Raw genomic sequence first — 22,599 nt, 5'->3', positions numbered from 1 at the left:
TCGCTGTGGTATGATGTTTTTGATTCTTCTGGGAAGATACCCAGAAGGGGAATAGCTAGGTTGAATAGGACCTCTGGTCTAGTTTTTTAGGAATCTCCACACTGCTCTCCACAGTGTTTGCCAGTCTACCCTCCCACCAACAGTGGAGGAGGGCTCCTTTTTCCTCGCAGTCCCTCCAGCGTTTGTTATTGGTTGATTTCTTGATAATAGCCATTCTTTCTGGGATCCTCAGTGTTGTTTTTATTGCCATCTCTTGAATGATAAGTGATGTTGAACATTTTTCATATATTTATTTGCTGTTTGTATTTCTTCATCTGAGAAGTATGTGTTCATCTCAGATGCTTATTTTTTGGATTAAAGACCATAATATTTACAGCTTTTGTATATAACCCATAGCAAAAGAGCAGGACATCTGAAGTTATTTATACTTTACTTTTGGAATACAACAAACTATGTTGCTTTCTTTGCAGAGTTAAGATTTTTGTTTTTTGAAATGGGGCTCTCACCATTTATAAAGGCGATGGGGGAGCTAGGAATGTAACTCAGTGCAAGAACTCTGGGTTGGGGCAGGAGATGAGGGTGTGGCTAGCCAGCTGGAGATCCGGGACATGCATAGAATATAGTTCCAGGGCACTGCCCTTGAACCAATCAGAAAGTGCTGCCTTCAATTCTGGCAGGATATCAGGTTTTGCTAGGATGGCCTAGATTTGAAATCAGCCTGAGTCATGAAGAATAGAAAAGAAGTCTGCCCCCAATCTCATGGCCACTCTGCTCTCTTTCTCAGTGGTCTGGTCTCACTTTGCAAATATACTTTATGCTTATCTCTTTTTTTTTTGGTATCAGGGATCGAACTCATGACCTCACACTTGTCAGGCAGATACTTACACAAATGAGCCAAAATCCCTGGGCCCCTTATCTTTAATAAATGTAAAACACTACTGTCTTTTGTGTGTGACTTGCCCGATTCTTTGTTCAGAACAAGAAATTGTTAAAAAAAAAAAAATTAAAGTCCCTAGAAAGAGCTATTGAATCCCAGAATCCAGTAACGGTTCAATCTCCAGGACTGCAAAAACAGACACAAAAACAGACTTGTTGCACCTTAAGGAATGAGAGGTTTATGGTCATGAAAAAAGGAGAGGTAGGGAGAGGCTGCCAAAGGGGAGGACTAGAGTCAGGTAGGTCTTTTCTGGGAATTTGGACTATCTATCTATCTATCTATCTATCTATCTATCTATCTATCTATCTCTTTCATTCTCTCTTTCTTTCCCTTTCCCTCTCCTTGCTCTGGCAGCCCTGAACTGTTTTGTGCTGGGGGCTGTGTGTTTTTAGCATGTGGTGGCAGCATAATAAGGTCAGACCTTGTTTGCTGTTACTCTGGCAATCTTGGCCCAAACAGTTCCAACTTAGCCTACCTGAAGTAGGACTTCTGCTTATACATATCGTGTCCCCAAAGATAAATAATGTTGGGGGTAGAAATGCAGCTGGGTCAAGTATTCAGTGTAAAATTAGGGGGATGAGAGCTGGCCATGGTAGTATTTGCTGATACTCTCAGCACTCTGGCAGGCTGAGGTAATAGGATCCTAAATTGAAGGCCAGCCTGTGTAATTTAGCAATTTAGCAATATTTTGTCTCCAAAACTAAAAAAGGGCTAGGGCTGGAGCTGGAGAGATAGCTCAGTGCAAAAGCTTTAGTTCAATCCTCACTTCCAAGACAAAAGAGAAAGATGAGGAGAGGTAACAGCAGAGGCATGAGCTGTGAGGCTCAAATTGGACCCAACTCTTCCAGCCTCCAACCTGCTTGCTAGCAAAGGCACTACCTTCAGCAGGGAACTCGCTCAGCACCGAGGCTGTCATCAGAAAGCACAGGATGTCATAAAGGGGAAAATACAGCGTTACAGGCAGCTGAGCTAGTTAGAAATATTATAGGCCGTCAGACAGGGCCAGGCCCTCGAAGAAGACAGCACAGAGCACAAGATGTCTGGTGACTTTGGAGGGGACACACACCTCTTGCTCAGGACAGAAGGCAAGACAAATGCAACCACATCCTTAAGTATGATTATTCTTAGGAATTAAATCTGGATCACCTTGAGAAGCCAGGAGTCACCATCCCAGTACCCTATAGGAAGAGTCATTGATCTCTAAGAATGCCTGCTTTCTATGTGACTCACTTCCCCATTTGTTCCCACTTTAATCAATTTTACCTGAGCTATTAATCTTATTGGCTAAACATAGCGAGTTCCCAGTTTTCCCCAATTTAAGACCTGTCTTATCTCATGGTTTTACTCTACAAAAATCCTGTAATTTAGTAATTTAGCAATACTTTGCCGGGCATGGTGGCTCGTGCCTGTAATTCCAGCACTCAGGAGGCTGAGGTGGGAGGATCGTTGTGAGTTCAAGAGCAGCCTGGGCTACAGAGTGAGCTCAAGGCCAGCCTGAACTGCATAGCAAGACCCCATCTCAAAAAAGAGACCCCTTCTGTCTCTCTCTCAGACAGAAGCTTGCTTTCTCTCAAAAAAGATTTCTACTCTTAACCTCTGTTGTTCCTAAAATTCATTCTTTGCTTTTAGAGAACACAAACTCGTCCCAGACATATAGTAGGTCGAGAGTTTCATTCCCCTACATCAATAGGATAAGGAATTTTGTAGATCCTGGGACACCTGGAGACACTCAAAAATTCACACCATATCACTGAAGGACTTTGCCCATTGAGGTGCAAAAGAGCCAGAGAACTTTGACCACAGATGTTTATTAAAATCTTTCTGCCTGATGTCCCCTGTCTTCTGACCATTCCTATAGAAAGCAGCACACTTCTCTTTGTTCCCTATTGACAGCCGCATCACTCTGCCTGCCTGCATCCAGGCACAATAAATGTTGCCTTTACAAAGACTTGTTGGTCTCTGCTGCTCCCCCTCCCTCATCCCTTGTGTTACATGTGCCACTGCACTTAGTTTAAAATTCTGGCCGGCATTGGTACACACCTGTAATCCCAGTACTTGGGAGGCTGAGGCAGGAGGATCATTGTAAATTCAAAACCTGGGCCTGGGCTACTAAGTGAGCTCAAGACCAGCCTGAACTGCATAGGGAGATACTGTCTCAAAAGACAAAATAAATAAATACATTAATTAATTAATAAAATTCTGTCTTGTTGTAGGTGTTACTGTTGTTTTGTTTGTTGCAGTACTAGGGATTAAACCCTGGGTCTTTGCACTGAGCTACATCCCCAGCTCTTTTTAATGTTTTTCATGGGGAGACAGGGTCTTAAATTGCTAAACTATCCACTATTGGCTTAAACTTGAGATTCTCCTGCCTCAGCCACCCAGAGTAAAGACTCTGTGTGTGTGTTCATTTTGATACTGAGTTCTCATAATGTAGTTCAGGCTGGCCATGAACTCACTACATAACCCAGCCTGGCCTCCAGTCATGGCAATCTGCCTGCCTCGACCTCCTACATGCTGGGATTACAGACCTATACCAGCACACCTGGCTGTGAAAATTCTGTTTTGCTGATAACTTCAATTAGTTTCATTTCTTATGTACTGAAAGTGGTGACATTACAGCAAGGAGCTCCCCAAAGTGGGGATGAGGAAGATAGGTTTGTTATGCTCTATGCTTATCGCCCTAGTAACCATGTACCGGAAGCACCGACCACATTGTTATAAATTTGTTATAAATTAACTGACTGTGTCACCATGCTGTTCTGTATGTGTCATTCCCTCCCACCTTAGTAACCTATTTGCTGTGTTGACTTTTGTTCCCCTTGTAAGAGACAAATGATGCTGTGCCAACCATTGTTCCCTTTATGAGAGACAAATGTTCCTGGAATTGGCAGACCAAGGGCTATGAATTGGCTAACCACCCACTGTGAAATGCCTCTGACCTCAAGCAAAGGGGAACAAAGGCCCACCTTACTTCTGTTTCTCATCACTATGTACTTAATGATCAATGAGCTAATCATAAATGAACTATAAAAATCAGTGAAAATTCTAACTCAGTTGCACAGTCTTGCAAATTGCATCTGCACTGTGTCTCTGGGCCAGCTAAAATAAAAGCGCTTCTTTTAAAGAAAGAGGTTGTCTCGCCCCGTTTATCATCTCAGGGGTCTTGCCCCATTTTTCATCATGGGGCCTTTTTTTTTGGGGTGGTTACAATGAGGCTCACCCACTCTCAGGAGGCAGGTTGCAGGTTTGCTACTTTTCATTATAGAAAAAGAACTTTCTAGATGCCAGTGAGAGGCATAAAGGGATTTACTAGAGAGAATTTTATAAATCCTCATTCAGAGAAATATATGCAGGCCTTCAGCGGGGAGAGGTGCTGTAGCCTGGAGCTGAGGATGTCTACCTACAGTTGTGGTGGAGATGTAGAATTTGTGAATCTATAAAAAATTTGGGCTTGATTTACTACAAAAGAAAAGCGATGGTCCTTGCGTAGGCAGAAAGACAATGACTCATTTTATAGACAAGAGCCTGGTGCCTGTCACAGGAAAGGCCTTCACAGGGGCGCTAAGATGTTCCACCTGAAAACATTTTTTGAGCTCTCTGAATGTTTTCTTTAAGATTAGGTTTCTGCCCTTTACTTTATCAGCTAAGCGAGTTTATGCATGTAGTCTCTAAGTATGATGACATGACCCATGCGGCTCCTGGGGTTCTTGGGGTGATGGGCCACAAGAAGATGCGAAAAATAAAGAAAAGTTAAAGCCAGGGTTGGGTGGAGTCCTTACTCTCCTGATGGAAGGAAAGGCATTGGTCAACCGATGCAGAGTGTTTATTTTTGTGCTGGGAAAGATCATGACAATTTCAGCCCCTCTGCCTAGCAACCCCCTGCTTGGGTTGTTCAGGGCTTGGTATTTTCCTGGGCTGTAGCAACGGCGCTCTTTGTTTTGTGGTAGGGTCACGTCTGGGTCATGCCCTGGGTGAATTTCCAGCTTCCGTGGCTCCCAACAGTGTGATAGACCTGGGAGGAAAGAAGGATAAGTAAGCCCAGGAAGTACAGATTAAGAATAACCTTGATAATGAGTTAGGGGAATGAAACTCCTGACCTGCGACATGTCTGGTACGAGTTGTGTTCTCTAAAATTGGAGAATGAACTTTAGGAACACGGAGGTTAAGAGTGGAATATATTTATTGAGAGAAGAAAGCTTCTGTCTGAGAGAGAGACAGAAGGGGTCCCGAGCAGGTTGCCAAGGACTCTGTCTTTTCAAGGGACTTTTATAGAGTAAAATCACGAGGTTAGATGGGTCAAAGATGGGGAAAACTGGGAACTCACAAGTTAGGCATAAAGCGGGACAGAACTGGGGGGAACTAATAAGATTAATTGTTCAGGTAAAATTGATTAAATCAGGAGCAAATCGGGGAGTGAGTTGCATAGTAAGTGGGCATGCTTAACAGCAGTGCTTCTCCTGGTAGTGGGGGAACGTTGACTCCTGACTTCCTCAGGCTGACAGAGAACTATTTGCACTGTGGATCCTCAGGATGTGGTTGTATTTGCTTTGTCTTTAGTCTTGAGATCTGGTCCACAGCAGGAGGTGATTGTTCCAAGGCTGCAAGGTATCTAAACTTCTGCTCTGGCTCCTTTGAGGGCCCAGCCCTGTCTGACTGCCTATAATATTTTTAACTAACTCAGCTTCCTGTAACAACAGGACCGTGAAGTCTGTGCAGAAGACACCTGTGGCTGGAGGTGCATTCATTTAAGGGAACTACTCACCCATACACTTCCCCTAGGCGTGAACAGCGGTGACTGATAGTCTAAGCAGGCATCTGGCACTCTGGGGTGAGGACCAAACCTTAGCCCAACCCTTCCTGGGAAATCTTTGTTCATCTCACATGTGCTTGCTACATGACTTGATTCCCATTTAATTAATTTTACCCAAGTGACTACACTTGTTATAACCTCATTGGTTCACTATAGTTTTGTGATACATCAGTATTACCTAAGCAACTACACTTGTAATATTATTAATTAATTATAGTTTTGTTCCCTCTTGAACCTGTCTCACCTGGCTTTGCTCAATAAAGAAGGGGTTCGTGGGGTTCGTGGGCCATCCACTTTCTTGGCCCCATTCTGTCCCTCTCAGACAGAAGCTTTCTTTCTCTCAATAAATTCTTCCTCTCCGTAACCTTCATTGTTCCTAGAATTCATTCCTCAATTTTAGAGAACTTAGCATTGTGGACATCTAGCAGGTTGGGAGTTTCTTTGCCCCGTATCAGTAAGAAAGCAATCGTGGAGTGTCTAAGGAGGTGCAAGCAGTGCCTACGGACGGTGAGGAGATGGTTAGGGCGCAGATATAACACGGAAACACATTCAGGAGATGGTAAATTATAGATATTTCTAGAGGACTCTGACCGAGCTGCTGTCCTACCATCTCTGGTAAATTCAGTTGACCCTGACAATGTCAGCAATTGTCTACACCTTACGGCACTTGGGCTGACTTGTGCTCATTCAGTGAAAGCTCTTTCTCCAGAACATTCCTATATTATGATAATGTCCTTAATCACTCTCATCCAGTCAGGGCTCTCTCTCTCCAGAACAATTCCTAAAGTATGGTAATACCCTTAGGTATACTCATTCTGTAAGAGCCTCCTTCCCTGATTCCTGGAATATTTCTATTATTTCAAGATTAGCCTGTCTGTCAATCTGTGATTCAATGTATGTAACCAATCATGTAATGTTTGGTCACTTGCTTTGTACCTCCCACTTCTAATTCTATATGGATTAAACTCCTTCCTGATTCAGGACTGTTGCTTAGGAGGAATTATCCCTGCAGCAGTCCCTGGAGTAAAAATTAAATGCTGCCTTCTTATTTCCTCAGTGCAAAGTCTTCCATTCGGTTTGGTTTGGTTTGGCTTGACTTGGCTTGGGAAATTTCCCACAACAAGATGGGACAGTAGAGCATGGAGAAGATGAAGTAACTACAAGGTCCCAGACACAGTGCAGAACAGTTTGCAAATCCCTGCACATAAGTTTCTCTGACAACCCCATGGCCTTAACCTGACATCAGCCTAGGCATGGGATCCCTCTCAGGACCAGGACTCCCATTCTTGGGGTTTCCTTAAGATTTGGGAAGCTTAAAAGGCACTTGTGAGCTGCAATGCTATATTGTCCCTTTCCACTTTAGCTCACGCTGTTTCCCAGATGCAGAGTGTACTCTTATCTTTGCGGTTACTCTATTTGGCCCAAGTTTATTCTGCAAAGCCAGGTTTCCCCCTACTCTTTACTTTTACTTTCAAGAATAAACTGTGTCATCACTTTTTATTTATTTATTTTGGCTCATTTTGTCCAATTCTTCGTTCCGAGTGAGAAGAACCTGGAATCTAACTCCAGAGGGAAAAGCGAGCAACCCAGAACCCAGCAATTAAACACTGCTGAGCTGCTTTTAGAAGAGCTACCTGATAACACCACCTCACAGTCACATGCCAGACCTTACGGAGGTGCTGGCACAGTGACCTTTGCATCACTGTTAGTGAGCAGTCTGCTTCTAAAAGTAGCTCTCCAGCTAAATGTTACCAGGTTCAGGGTTGCTTGACACTCCCACTGGAGTTAGATTCCATGTTTTTCTGGTCTCGAAAAGGTTTGAACGAATCAGAATGACAACAACAACAAAAATTGAACAGCCAGGTGTGGTGGTGCACTCCTGTAATCCCAGCACTTGGGAGACTGAGGCAGGGAGACTGTTGCAAGTTCGAGATCAGCCTGGGCTACAAAGTGAGCCCGCAGCCAACCTGAACCGCATAACAAGACCCTATCTCAAAAAGACAAAATTGCACAATGCAAGCAAACAGTGATCAAGTTTATTTGAGAAGGCAAAAGTGGAGGGTGAGGGAGAAACTGGCTCTGAAGAGAATCTTGGGCCAAATACAAGGGGGGGGGCAATAAAAACAAAAAGAAAGCAGTATTAAAGGACACCCTGAAGAAGGCAGGTGGGAAGTCACCATGAGGAAAGTCACCACATAGTTGTTGTGTGCCTGTGTCCTTATCTGCTGTTCAAATCTCAAGGAAACTGTAAGAATGTCCACATATAGGTCCTGCAGGGGCCATGCTAACACTCCACTTCTCAGACTGATCTCAGGTCTAGGACCTCCTCTTGAAAACCTGCTCAAGTCCTCAGAGAAGTCCCATGTGCAGGGCTTTGAGGACTGTCCTGCATGACTGTTTTGGGATCTTGAAATTAACAGGTCAGGATTACTTCTCCAGCCAGATTTGCCATACCCTGATCTCCCATCTCAGTAGGAGGCAGAGCAAAACACAAAAACCGAAAACTGGGACAAAGAATAGAAAAACCGGAATAAGGACAATGATAGCAAAACGTTGGGAAGCCAACAGATAAAGATCATCCTGGCCCTCAGGGATGCTTAAAACCAAAAGTACATGGCCCCAGCCTGTGTTCGACTTCATTTACAGTGTGATTTTGACCTACATCACCAAAGCCCTGTATAGTCAAAGACTCCCCCTTTTGATGGGGGGCTGAGCAGGAACCGTGCTGAGCCATGACTCCTGTCCATCCTATTGTGGATCCTCCTAGAAGCCCAGGATTTTAAAGCCCATGAGCTCCTCTCAAGCAGCCCACTTCCACCCTGAGGGTGTACCTTTGTTCAACAAATCTTACTCATGTTAGTCCTTTTAAGTGTCCTGCTCAAGTCTTTATTGTGGTTACCATAAACCTGGAAACAGCTCCCCTGAAACTTCCCACCCCTGCCCCAGTCTGATAGCATTTGCCTTGACAAGCCAGCCAGGAGTTAAGAAGCCCCTATATTTTGTCTCATTGTCCTAATGGTCTGGTTGCATCCTTGCAGGTATAGGTCAGACAGTTACCAGCCAATAGTGCATCTGCACTGCAAGATGCCTGGGACAGGATAAGTCGGTCACGGGAAGGAGCATTACAGATTCTGCTGGGCTCAAGACAGTACCCATACATCTGCCAGGTCTATGTTTTTTATGTCTGTGCAACAAAATACAAAATGTGTGTATTGCATAATCTTTTTCTACACCGAATGACTTGCTCTGGTTGCTTCTGAGTTTTGAGAATCTCACCTACCGTCCTTTGTCTCCCTTCTGAGTACAAATATCTTTTTCAGTCTCCTCTCCCTATTTTGGATCTCTATCCTCAGCTACTAATGTGTCACATTCTTTCCTGTCATGCAAACTCTTCTCCTTTTACCTCCTCCCTCTGCCAAATTGTTTTCTGATCCTTCTTGACATCAAGTAAACTGGTGCTTTTAGACAAAGGCTACAGCTCTGGTTTCTGGTCCCATGCGGCCAACTTACACAGCAGGCTGCCGGTGGGAGAATTGGCACTCAGGAGCATGCAGCCTGCGCAGGTCCTAGTGGGTAACACAGTTGAGGTTGGCTCCTCTGCAGGGGGTAGGAAGGGAGGGAACCAGCTTTCTGGCAATCTAGGAGGAGGAGCTGACTGAACATTTTACTTTTGGGTTCCTATTTGAATTTAAATATTTGTCTAATTGATGTGCTTAACACTTTTTGTCCATTGGGATAGCTTTTCTTTGTACTTTTTTTGGAGGGGGCTGGATATTTCTGAAATTTCAGTTGCAGGGTTAACTTGCGTTCCTTTCTGTTTTATGTTCATGCTAAGAGAAGTTTGCTATTCAAAGTTACTTGGAAGTTTATTGTTCAGCCAGTCATAATTGGAATATAAACATCTATGAGTTAACTCTGAGACCAAAGTGGGGAAATGTATCAGGAGCATTTTAAAATTGAAACAGGATGCAACTTGAGACCACATTCATAAGTGCAATAAATCATACAGGACATTTGTAAACATCATATTGTCTCACTAGTGTGAAAAGTTGAAACACTATATGCACATATACATATATATATATATATATATGTATACACACACATATACACAATATGCAGTGTATATACCATAGTTAACCCCTAATTATTGTGTTTTGAAATTTTATTTTTTCCTCTTTAAACTAAAATAGATTTATTTATTTTTGTCTTTTTTGAGACAGGATCTCACTATGCAGCTCAGGCTGGCCTTGAGCTTACTTTGCAGCCCAGGCTGGTTTTGAACTTGCAACAGTCCACCTGCCTCAACTTCCCAAGTACTAGGATTACAGGTGTACGCCACCATACCCAACTCCATAACAGATTTTTTAAAATAAAGAAAAAAGAAAAAAAAAATTGAAGTAGTTGTTGGGTATAGTGGCATACACCTGTAATCCCAGCAGTTGGGAGCCTGAGGTAGGAGGACAGTCTGAGTTCAAGGCCATCCTGGCTACATAGTGAGGTCAAGACCAGCCTGAACAATATACTGAGACCCTGTCTCAAAAACAAACAAGCGAACAAAAATGTAGGTGTAATCTAACAGACTCATCATTGGAGAATCCAGATCTTGAGATATGTGCACCAATGATAAAAACCAAGCTAATATTAGAGATGGATGTACTGCTGGGGCACAGTCAGAGAATCACACGTGTGTGGATGTAAAGGCAGTGATGTGTGCCTGAGCAGACTGGGAGCCAGTCAATCTGTCTGGTCTGTCTGAAGTGATTCACACCAAACAGTACAGACTACCAGAGGGTGTGAAGTGATTGTTTTCCCAGTCCCCAATCCTTCCAACAGTCAAGCAGAACTGGTAAGAAAGCCGGACAGCTCATGGAGGATGTGGGTTCCAGGGAGTTAAATAGTGTCCCCTGTCCAATGTGCTTAACATCACTCTTTGTACTGAACAACAGATGTAGACTATAGGAGTCTATTTTAGATCTTGGGATGCTTTCTTCACTATCCTCTTAGCTTCTGAGTCCCAGGACGAGTTTGCATGCACCTGGGATAGACAGCAGCAGACCCCTCAAATAACCTCCCAGGGCTGTTTGCATTTGTTGTGAGCCGATGCCCTCGGACCTCAGCTTGTCATCCTGGCCATCTACTGCAAAACAATCTCATTACGCAGCTAATATGTTAAACTTTGAGTGACTTAAAGATTTTTAAAAAACACCTGGAGGATATTCAGGGACACCTAAAGGTGTATGGAGGGGACCTTAGTCCTCACAAGGTGCAAGGACCTGGTGCCTTTGTACAGTTCCAGAAGTGTACTGTGGTTGGGTAAGAAAGGTACAATGCCTGAAAGGTCACTTAGGAAACTTTGTAGCAGTCCACACCAACAAATGCAAGGCCACTACAGGTGTGCACAGGACTTTTTATACCTCATATTGTTCAAATTGCTCACTTTCTAGATACGTTGATAAAAGGGGAACACCTTCCTGCAGTGCCATGTCAGCAATCCACAGTAAGTCCAAGTAGCGGTGGATGATAAGCTTTCTTGTGCAGTTAAGAGGGTGTCTCTCTGTTGTGGCTGTGTCTAGATGCTCTCCCAAAGCCTCATGTGGTCATAGGTGGGGCTTTTACAGAGGTGACTGGATCTAGAGTGTGTGATGTTGGGATGAAGGGTGTGTGATTTCTAAATAGTTCTGGGAGAATTAAGGGTGCCCCACCCTGGTGTGTGTCTTATGAAAACAGCACCCTTTTAAAAATAGAAGGGACAGAAAGAGAGTAATTGTATCTTATTGCTTGCTTGCTGTGTGCTGTCCTCTGCCTGTCCTGCTTTGCCATGAATGGTCTTTCCTCTGTGATGCCTCTCTGCCATGTCTCCTTGCCTCGGAGCCAGCCAACTATGGACTGAAACCTCTATGAACTGGGAGCAAAATAAATCTTTCCTCCCTTAACTTTGGATGTCAATTAGCTTGTCTCAGCAATGAGAAAAGTAACTAAGATGCCTCCCAAGTTGGAATAGCTTTCTGAGGGCTCCAGAACCAAGATGAGCCTTCCTTTCCATGATGTAAGTGAACAAACATGCAAGTGAATCCCAGCCATGCACACTTCACTGGGTACATGTATTCTTCTTTGATGTTTGTCCCTCTCTTCAGCCAGCCAAGAAAGAGCTGAGGGTTTATATTTCTGGGAAACTCCAATTTCCAAGTGGGAGGGAAGCGGCTGCTAGGGCTCTTCCCTCTGGACTGAAGGGCACTGTCTGTGATCATGGACCATGGAGAGGTGAGCAGATACCGATGCCATGTGCTTTATCAGAGGTGTCTGGTAGGAAACCTGAAATCCTGGGGACATGTCCCAAAGCCCAGTGGATCTCTGACCTCTTTTTTTTTTTTTAATTTTAAAGGGGGTAAAATTAAACACAACAAAACAGAACAAAATAGGACATAAGAAAGCAATGTAAGAGATATAAATTTCAAAGTTAGACGACCTGAGATCTTCACTATCTATCATATTGTCTCTTGTTTTCTTCCAAATAGTTGTCCATGTCTTCGCATACAGAGAATTCATACAAAACATAGTATAAAACTGATCCAAACAGAATGAGGAAGGTGTTTTAGGTCTTCAAAACCAGACAATAAGGAAGTCATCAATGGCTATTGTAGTTTCTTCAAAATAGCTGTCCATACTTTCATGTATATTGAAGTTCAACAAAACAAAACAGGCTAAAATAACACCATTAATTAGAACAAAGCAAAACAGGGATAAAAGTATTTGCTTTCTAAGAGATGGTAGAAGGAAATCTACCCTATTTGCTATATTGCCTATGGTCAACCTCTCAAGGGATGTCCAGATCACTGGCTCCCACTTGCTAATGGGGAGGGGAGAAGGGAACACGTGATGTTTGATTCTCAGCCTGCACACTAGCAGGCTCACAGCTGCTCATGGGAATGGGGGGTGGGGTGGGGGTTTGCTTGGTTTCCCGGAGCTCCAGATCCCAGCATGGCTCGGGTCCCAGTAAATGCCGGTGGCTCCCATCCTGGTCTGCCGGAGCCTGCCATGCTCACAGCCGCTCATGGCGGTGTGTGTGTGTGTGTGTGTGTGTGTGTGTGTGTGTGTGTGTGTTTCTAGCTGTTTCTTTCTAATGAATTGATCATTTCACTGTCCAAGTTCTGAAATGGCCAGTAGACCATAGAAAGACATCTCTTTAGGCTCCTGCTTGAAACCAACAGTGTCAGGAAGCTGCCGGCCTTGATTCAGGGCCAGGGTCTCTGTCCTCTTGCAGGGATGCCCTCAGGAGGACCCTAGCCAGAGCTCTCTCTGTAGTTTCCACCAAGCACCATGGGAAATGCCTTGCCAATCCCTTCAACTTCACTACTATGATGTAATCTTAATCATTGGAAACAGTAGGAATTGTGGTGCATGCCTGTAATCCCAGTACTCTGGAGGCTGAGGCAGGAGGATCTGTGGGAGTTTGAGGTCACTCTGGGCTACCTCGTGAGTTCAGAGTTAGTCTGAACTATGTAGTGAATCCCTATTTCCCCTGCACAAAAAAAAAAAAAAAAAAGAAAGAAAGAAAGAAACAATTGGACACTGCTATATTGAGAAAAAAAAAACCAGCTTATTTTCTCTTGCAATATGTCTTGGTCCCATTATTGGCTAGGGAATGCAAAACAATGGTGGGAAAATGGCAGTCTAAATTACAACACTGTTCTGCGATTAAACCTGTTTTGTCCTGAAGTTCTTCATGCTTAGGCTTTTATGACTATCTATCAAAAGAGAGCCTTTCCTTTAAACCACAGGTTAGTATTACTGATGCCTCCTTAGACTGCCAAGTGCCCCTTAGGGGCCCAAGCAGGACCCCCTCAATCTCCTCCTTATACTTCTCAAGTCAGTTACAGCACCACCCCACCCCAGCAACTATGAAATCCTCCCATAGCTAGCTCCCAGAGAAGGTGGGAACCCCTTAACTTGTCCTGCTGACTCCCAAGTCACAGTAAGTCCACAGGACATGCAAAGAGTGGAGCTTCTTATGCTTCAGGGTACAAATCCCCTTCTTGAAGGACACCCAAGTGTTGGACATGGTCATTAAGAAGGCTCTGTTTGCAGGGTGTGTGGCACACGCCTGTAATCCTAGCACTTGGGAAGCTGAGGCAAGAAGATCAATCTTGGCTACATAGCATGTTCAACCCGAACTGCATAGTGAGACCCTATCTCAAAAAAAAAAAAAAAAAAAAGTGCTGTTTATACAGTGCTTGTATTAATTTTTTTTTGCTTGTTCTTTCAGGCTTTATCTATTTAACAAACATCCACAAATCTTCTCTTCTAGATCCAAGCATTAGTCCACACCACCTTCAGACCCTTGTGGGTTAACAATGGCTCCCATCTGACCCTGCAGCCTCTACTTCTCCGTTGACCTATTCTGAGATTTCCACACAGGTGGGACTCTGTCCACTCTCAGGAGGAAATCGTTCAGAAACACTGAGGCCATCTGCTTGCAACAACCCACAGTGAATTGTAAGGAATCGTGTGTCTCTGGGAGAAACTGAGGACATATACACAGTATGCCATGGTACAAAGAAACAAGAAGCCAGGTGGGGTAAGGTGACTATCATAGTATCAGGAAACCAGTGAATATAAATAGCATCTGGTTCCCCTAAAGACTCCCAGCATCTGCAAAACCAAAAATGTGTGACCATGGCCTGTGTCCAACCTCAGTGCAAACACTGTGGCTGTTTTTTATGCTGTGCTTTGAGCACTGTAACACTTTCGCTAAAAACCTCACATGGTCACTGCAAGAACTAATGTCGTTGCTGTTTTTTTTTTTTTTTGTCTTTTTCCTTTTTATCGGTACCAGGGATCGAACTCACGACTGCCTGCTTGCAAGGCAGGCACTTATGCCGCTGAGCTAAATCCCCAGCCCCAAGAACTAATGTCATCAAAATGGCCATATGACCCAAAATAGGATATTTATAATGACATTTTTTTTTTGTTTTGGTACCGAGAATTGAACTCAGGACCTTGTGCTTGCCAGGCAGACACAAAAATGGTATATTTATGCAATGCAATTTCCATCAAAATACCATCAGCTTTTTTCACAGAACAGAAAAAATAATTGCAAAATTTCTATGAAACCAATAGAGACCCAGAACAGCCAAAGCCACCACGAGCAGCAAGAGTAAGGAAGGCAGCCAAGCTTTGATGCAGAAACAGCACGGCACCAACATGTGGGTTGGGCTGGCTTTAGCCCAGCGGTTCCTTCGAGTCTGGCTTCCCACCATCCAGGTCCATTAGTCCGGTGGTTCGAGACCTGTGGGCGCTCTCCAGTCCTTAAAAAAAAAAAAAAAAAAAGAAATAAACATGTGGGCCAAAGGAATCAAGTAGAAAATGCAGAAACAACCCCAACACCTTCAACCATCTGATGCTTGACAAAGAGGCCAGAAAGATATGGTGAAGAAAAGACAACCTCTTGAATAAATGATGCTGGGAAAACTGGTTATCCATATGTGGGAGAAAAAAATCTTGATCCCTATCTGTCACCTGTATGAAAATGTTTTTATTTGTTATTTTGACACAGGGTATTGCTATACAGTTCAGGCTGCCCTTGAACTCACTACTTAGCCCGGTCTGGCCTTGAAGTCACAGCAAACCTCCTGTCTCAGTGTTCTGAGTGCTAGGATTGTAGGAATTTGCCACCATGCCCAGCTCACCCTGTACTAAAATCTAATCATGTTGAATCAAAAACCTATGTATAAAAACAGAAACACAGACTGTGCTGGAAGAAAGTAAGTTGGTAAAACTTTAGTTTTGATTTTGTTTTTGTTTTTCGAGACAGGGTTTCACGATGTAGTTCAGGCTGACTTGAATTCAGTGTAACCTAGGCCTGGCTCAAACTCACAGTGATCTTCCTGCCTCAGCCTCCCAAATTCTAGGATTATAGTCATGCAGCACTACAATTGGTGGTAAGCTTCTTGGAGACAAAGCCATAGGCAAGGACTTCCTGAACAAAATCCCCAACTGCACATGAAATAATACTAAATATCAACAAAAGAGATTATACTATGTTAAAAAGCTGTGCGTTAGGTAAAGTGACACACGGCTATAATTCTAGTACTTTGAAGGCTGAGGCAAGAGGATCACCATGAGTTTGAGGCTAGCCTGGGCTACATCGTGAGTTCAAGGCTAACCTGAACTGCATAGGGAGAACCTCTCTTAAAAAACAAAATAAAAACAAAACAAAACAAAACACAAATAAATTAAAAAGCTTCTGTCCAGCAAAGAAAACAACCAACAGAGTAAAGAGATAAATCATGTACAGAATGGGAAAAATTATTGCCAGCTATTCATTACACAGAACTAAAGGAATATACACAGAACTAAAAAAATTATATCCCTAAAAGTAAAAATTCAATCAAAAAATGGGCAATTGAAGTGAATACACACTTACTGAAGAGGTACAATGGTCAATAAATACATGAAAAATGTTCAGCATCTTTGGCTACTAGAGAAATACAAATCAAAAGAACACTTAGATTTCATCTTACTTTAATAAGAATGGTTGTGAGGGAAAAGAAATCTTTCTACATTATTGATGGGTATATGTTAGTACAACTGCTGTGGAACTCAGTTTGGAGATTTCTCACAAAATGAAAATAGAAATTGCATTTGATCCAGCTATACCTTTAGTGGATGTGTTCCAAAAGAACTAAAGTCTTCAGATAATAGTAATACACACATATGCATGTTCGTAGCAGCATAATTCATAATAGCTAAGTCAGGGAAATGACTTATATACCCATCAACAGATGAAAGAAAGTGGTATTTACACACAAGGGAATACTACTCTGCCATAAGGAATATGTTTGAATAATGTGTAGGAAAATGTGTGAATTGTGAGACCCTAATACTAAGTGAAATAAGTCAGTCACAGAAGGTTAAATATTGTACACTTTCTCTAATATGAAAGACCCAAACAATAAATAATTAAAAGAGTAAAATGATAAAGGCACAGTAAGAAATAGAGAAGCACACTATAGAGATGGGAAGGGGATTTGGGAAAGGAGGATGAGTTGGGGGCCACAGGGGGAGTGTAAATAGTCAATATGCAAGCAGATATGTATCAGTCTCCCCAGCTGAATGTAGTCTCCATGTATGACAGACATTAATACCCAGAGACCAGTGAGACTACCAGGTGTGTGTAAAGGCAACATAGCGTGCAATTTATTGTGCCTGGATACAGGCAGGCAGAGAGTGATCAGGTTATCTGTAGGGAACAAAGAGAAATGTGCTACTTTTATAAGGGAAGAGAGGAGACAGGGGACATGAGGTGGGAAAATTTTAATAAACATCTGTCACCAGAGTTCTCTGCTTCTCTTGCACCTCAGTGGTCAAAGCCCTTGAAGCACCCCGTGTGAAGCACCAAAATATTTGGGTGTCTCCAGGTGTCCCGAGACCTGCAAGATTCCTTGTCTTCTCTGTTCTCCTTTATGACATCCTGGGCTTGCCCATGACAGCAGTGGTGCTGGGCCGAGTTCCCTGCTGAGAACAATGCTTCTGTTGGTGGTTGGGAGAGTCAGGTCAGATTCGAGCCTTCCATACACTAATAACTATTTTTTAAAAATTTAATGTTCAGGGGCTGGGGATTTAGCTCAGCGGCATAAGCACCTGCCTTGCAAGCAGGCAGTCGTGAGTTCGGTCCCCGGTACCGATAAAAACGAAAAAGACAAAAAAAAAAAAAAAAAAAAATTTAATGTTCAAAAACTCCCCTCCCCACCATGGGCAGTGACTCCTGTCAGCCCCAGTGTGGATCCTCCTCTATCCCAGGACTTCGAGAGAGACCCAGCAGCTGCCCACTGGGCTGTGAACTCTTCTCCTTGGCCTGCTCCCACGCTGAGGGGTGTGCTGTGGCTGCTTTTTATTTTGTTGCCTATTTGAATTTTAATAAATCTTGTTATTCTTACTCCTTTTCAGGATCCTGTTCAGCTCTTTTTCCGAATACCAAGAACCTAGAGATAACTCCTCTAAGACTCTCCATTTGGTAACAGCTGGCCAGCCCCAAGTAATGCTATTTAAATACTTCTCTAAATTGTAACACTCCTAATTTATGGGCTCTCATTCACATTTAGGCAGGGACAGGACTCTGCTGGAGAAGACTGCAGTGGACGAAGGGCACTCCGCCCAGTCACCGCTTATGGGAGGCTGTCCGCAAACCAGAAGGAAGTCACACAAGCCAAGGGCCACACCGGTTAACCTGGGAGAGGCGATTCCCCAAACCCAAGTCAGTGCTGCAACATTGAATCAAAAAAACCATTTTTAATTTATTTATTTAGAGACAGTCTTGTTATGTAGTTTAGGTTATCCTTGAACCCGCTATGTAGTCCAGGCTGATCTTGAACTTCTGGCAATCCTCCTTCTTCAGCTTCTCAAGTGCTAGGATTATAGGCATGTGCCATGATACCTGGCCTACAACCCCATTTTTAGTTATATATTTTTGCTTTCTTTCCTATAAAGCCAATCCTGTCTGTTTAGCTCTTCAAAACATGTATTTTTTTTTTTCAGTACTGGGGATCTAACTCATGACCATTCGCTTGCAAGGCAGGCGCTTATGCCGCTGAGCTAAATCCCCAGCCTCTTCAAAACATGTATTACATCTTATGCTAAATTTGCTGTAATTTTAATTTTTGATGATCTCTTTTCTTATCTTTTTTTGGTGATTCTTCAGTTCTGCTAGCTCTACACTACACTGGAATACCTACATGAATCAAAATATTTTCATCCTAATTATCTCTCTCTCTTTGGGGAGGGCATTTAAAATTGAACAGAGGCCCTCTTGCATAGCTACATCCCTACTCTTTTTTATTTTGAGAAAGGGTTTTACTTAAGTGGCGAAGTAGCTTAGTGCTTGGACTTGTGGTTCTTATGCCTCAGTCTTCGAAAGTGCTGGGATTACAAAGCTGTGTCACCACATCTTGCTCTCTCTACTTTTTCAGGTTCATATTTAACTTTAACATTTCTAAAAAAATATTTTGCCAGTTCTCTTGGTTACCAAGCACACAAACCATTAACTTCCCACTGGGAACAGCTCAAACTAGCCTTGCGCATCGAGTTTCATAGATTGGGCAAATGCCCTGAATTAACATGGCCGCCACTGCTTTCCTTTGCGTTGGCTGCCCACACTAAGGATGGTTCTCGTGGCTTCTTTTCAAACTTTATTTTTCCCATAACAAAGATGGCATCCTCGCTTCCGGTTCCGGCCTCTTACTGTTGTAGGTCGGTGAGTGGATTTGTGCTGGGACGCTTTGTCTGCGGTTTTCTCCACCCTTTGCCAAATACTTTGGGAAGGGAGCGAGGAAATAGGGAGCGGGGGTTTCAGGAGTGCATCTGGTTGATATTTGGCAGTTGAGAACTTACGGCGGTTTTTCCTGACAACTTACATTGCCCGCCGGGCCACACGACCCGCTCTCCGCCGTAGCTTCCCCTTGGGGGAATCTCCAAAATTTACCAGCGGTGGGTGTGAATTCGTTTCGGTTATTTTATCCTTTTAATATCTTTTTTTTTTTTTTTTTTTTGCTTATTTTTTGTAATAGCTTTCTTAGCGGGGCGTGGTGGCACACAGCTGTAATCCCAGCACTTGGGAAGCAGAGGCAGGAGGATGGCAGCAGATTCGAGGCCAGATTCGATCGCTACGTAGTGCGTTCAAGGCCAGTTTGAACTACATAGCGAGATCCTGACTCAAAAACATAACTATATATATAATTTAAAAATTTTTAAATTAAAAATAACTTGCTTTAGAAATTTCTATTCAGACACAGAATTTGCCTACAGTGGAAACTTTGGTACTTTTTTGTTTTGTTTTGGTACCTGGAATCAAACTCATGGTACCAGGCAGGCAGTTATGTTTGCTGAGCCAAAGCCCTGCCCCAACTTTGGTACATTTACAGTACTGAACATTGGTCATTACAGCCTAATTTTAGAATATTCTCTTCACCGCAGAGAAAACAGCTGTACCCAGAGGAATGTGGTGAGGTCCAGTCCCCAGCAATGTCACCTTGCATTGACTGGGTCTCCTCTCTCCTCACGTCTCAGGCAGTCACTGTAGATATTCTAATTTGGACATTCAATAAAATGCAATTCCACAGCGTGTGACTGGCTTTGTTGGCGACCTGTTTGGGGTAGGGTCACTGGGTGTGCAGGCTGGCTTTGAACTCACTGTAGCCCAGGCTGGGTCGGAGTTCCCAGTGCTGAGATGACAAGCACGTGTCACCTTTTAGCCGGTCACCTTGACTGAGACACTGTTGTCGAGGCCTAGCCTGTGGCACTCTGGGTCCCTCCTGAGCAGTGCTCCAGGAATGCAAGGGCCACTGGTTTTTCTGTTAATCATTTGGCGGATGTAAGGGTTACTTTCATGGTTTGTGTACTCTGAGAACAGCTGTGACGGGAGCCCTGTTTACAGGTATTATTTGGACCAGATTTTTCTTTTTAGCACACGAGAGTGGCATTGCCAGGTCAAAGGGTAAATGCTGTGTTTAATTGATTGAGGAGCTGCCGGGCTGCTTTCCAAACTGCTTTATCAATTGCCTATTGGTGTGATTTTACTTTTGGACTTGTCGGTCTGGCCTTATGCCAGTACTGTACAATCTTTTTTTTTCCTCTTGGTATTGGGAATCAAACTCAGGACCTCACACTTGCCAGGCAGGTGCTGTGCCGCTGAGCTAAGTCTCCTGCACTGTATAATCTTGATTTCACGGGTTGTAATTTTTTTTTTTCTTGAGAGTGGTCTCATTAGGGAACCCAGGCTGCCCTCAGACTTGCAGTGAACTCCCTGCCTCAGCCTCCCAAATGCTGGGATTACAGGTGTGAGCCACCACACCTGGCCGTTTTGGATACTTTTATATGCTGCTCCGAATGATTACTTTTCACTCAGTGCAGCCCAGTCCAGACAAAAGGTTGGACACTATGGTGCCAACCATAGTGAGTACAGTTTATTGTGAATTTTGTTTATTCTGCTGACTTAGTGTGTTACATTGAGTTTCAGATGCTGAGACAGCTTGGAATTCCTGGAATTAGTTCCCCCTAATCAGGAAGGATAATCCTCTCTCCCTTCTCTCCCCTCCCCTCTCCCCATCCCTTCCTGGTGGGGTGCTGGTTCTTGAACCCAGAGCCCCAGCATCAGCCCCTGGACCTTTTTATGTGTTAGCTGTTAGTATTCTGTCAAGGATTTTTTTTTTTACATTTTGGATATACATATTCTCACAGTCACCATAGAGAATTTGTACCTGTGCACGATATAACTTGTTTCTCTTTTTTCCCATTCCACTATCCTCCCTTCAGCCCTCCTTCCCTCCCCATTTATAAAGCTTTGTTTCCATTTTCCCTTTCATCAGTTTTACTTTTTCCTTCTTTCCTTCCCCCTCCCCCTCCATTATTTCCCTCTCCATTTGAACATTTTCTTCCTGTTTCACAATACCTGTTACACATTTTGACCCTTATTCACACTTTCAGTGTTTCACACCAGAGAAATAATGCAGTGTTTACTCATATGTGTCCCGTTTATTTCACTTAAGAGTGTAGTCTCAAGGTGCCATCTGTTTACCTAGAAACATCTTAAGTGTATCCTTCTTTATTGCTGAGTAGTACTCCATTGTGTGTGTGTGTGTGTTTATACCAGGACCAGGGATCAAATTCAGGACTTTGTGTTTATGTATCCCCCAACCCCATTACTCTGATGTATATAAAAAAAAAAATCCCATATCTTCTTTACCGTATTTTCTTTATCCATTCAATGGGCCCTTGGACCATTTCCAAGATTTAGCTATTACAAACTGTACTATTATAAACATGGTTGTGCATGTATCGCTATGGTATGATGCCTTTAATTTTTACAGTGAGATATTAAGGAGACTGGTTGGGTCAAATCGAACATCTGTGTTTTAATTTTTTTATTCTTTTTTTGTCTTTTTGACTAGATTTTCTATGCAGTTCAGGCTGGCCTTGGGCTCACTTTGCACCGCAGGCTGGTCTTGAACTTGCAAGGAGCCTCCTGCCTCAGCTTCCCAAGTGCTGGGATTACGAGAGTGTGCTACTGTGCCCAGCTTAAATTTTAGTTTCTTGAGGAATCTGCACACTGATTTCCACAGTTGTTGGCCCAGTGTGCACTTCCACCAACAGTGGAGAAGGCTTCCTTTCCCCAAAGCCCTTCCAGCATTTGTTACTGGTTGATTTCTTGAGGATAGCCATGGGTTTTAATTTGCATTTTGTGAATGACCAGTGATGGTGAGCATTTTTTCATTTATTTACCTACCATTTCTAGTTCTTCATCTGAGAAGTGTCTCTTCATTTCAGATGCCTGTCAAGGATTCTTATGTCTGTGCTCATAACACCTGTCTGTAGTTGTGAAGTTTTCCTAGTTTTGATGTCACTGTAATTTTGGGGGAGGTTGAGACAGGTTGAGGCAGTTGAGGCTGACCTTGAACTCACTATGGAGCCCGGCCAGTGACCCTCCTGCCTCAGCCCGCCAGGTGTTGGGACTGCACTTGTGTGCAGCCGTGGTTGGCAGTTTGGATGCAGGGTTTTGGGATGCAGTTTTGAGTGACCTGCCTCAGGGCCAATGGCCTGAAGTAGGGAGGAGCCCGGGAGGAAAGCCCGGAGGAGCACTTGTGGAGACCTAAAGGGAGGAAGGGGAAGATGCTGGAAGGGAAAGGCTCAGGGCCTTCCGCAGATCAGTGATGGGGCTGAGGAGCCACTGCTTAAAATTTTTGTATTTTATTTTTGTGGCATCCTGCCTCGGCCTCGTAGAGTGCTGGGGTTTCTGGCTTGTGCCACCTCCCCTATGGCACCCCACCCTGTCTCAGGTTTAAACAGATTGCCTTATTTT

At 43.5% G+C, this 22,599-nt stretch overlaps 1 protein-coding gene and 1 non-coding gene across 2 annotated transcripts in view; one reads left to right on the top strand and one right to left on the bottom strand.

Moving 5' to 3' along the window:
* Positions 1-12,855: 12,855 nt before the first annotated feature.
* On the bottom strand, positions 12,856-12,992 carry LOC111753460 (small nucleolar RNA SNORA2/SNORA34 family). Its single transcript, XR_002788251.1, has one exon. It is a non-coding gene; the product is annotated as a small nucleolar RNA SNORA2/SNORA34 family (small nucleolar RNA).
* A 5,976-nt stretch (positions 12,993-18,968) lies between these two features.
* The window catches only part of Shld1 (shieldin complex subunit 1), an 85,656-nt gene continuing 82,025 nt past the window's right edge, over positions 18,969-22,599 (top strand). Inside the window, exon 1 of the mRNA XM_013160000.2 lies at positions 18,969-18,999. The gene's annotated coding sequence lies outside the window, so the exon portion shown is untranslated. The remainder of the gene's footprint in view (positions 19,000-22,599) is intronic.

This window comes from Cavia porcellus, unplaced genomic scaffold (genome assembly GCF_034190915.1).
Source record: "Cavia porcellus strain 051 isolate PalLab524CR breed Dunkin Hartley unplaced genomic scaffold, mCavPor4.1 scaffold_5, whole genome shotgun sequence".
In the NCBI taxonomy this organism is placed as follows: Eukaryota; Metazoa; Chordata; class Mammalia; order Rodentia; family Caviidae; genus Cavia; species Cavia porcellus.
This window is presented reverse-complemented; position numbering and strand designations above follow the sequence as displayed.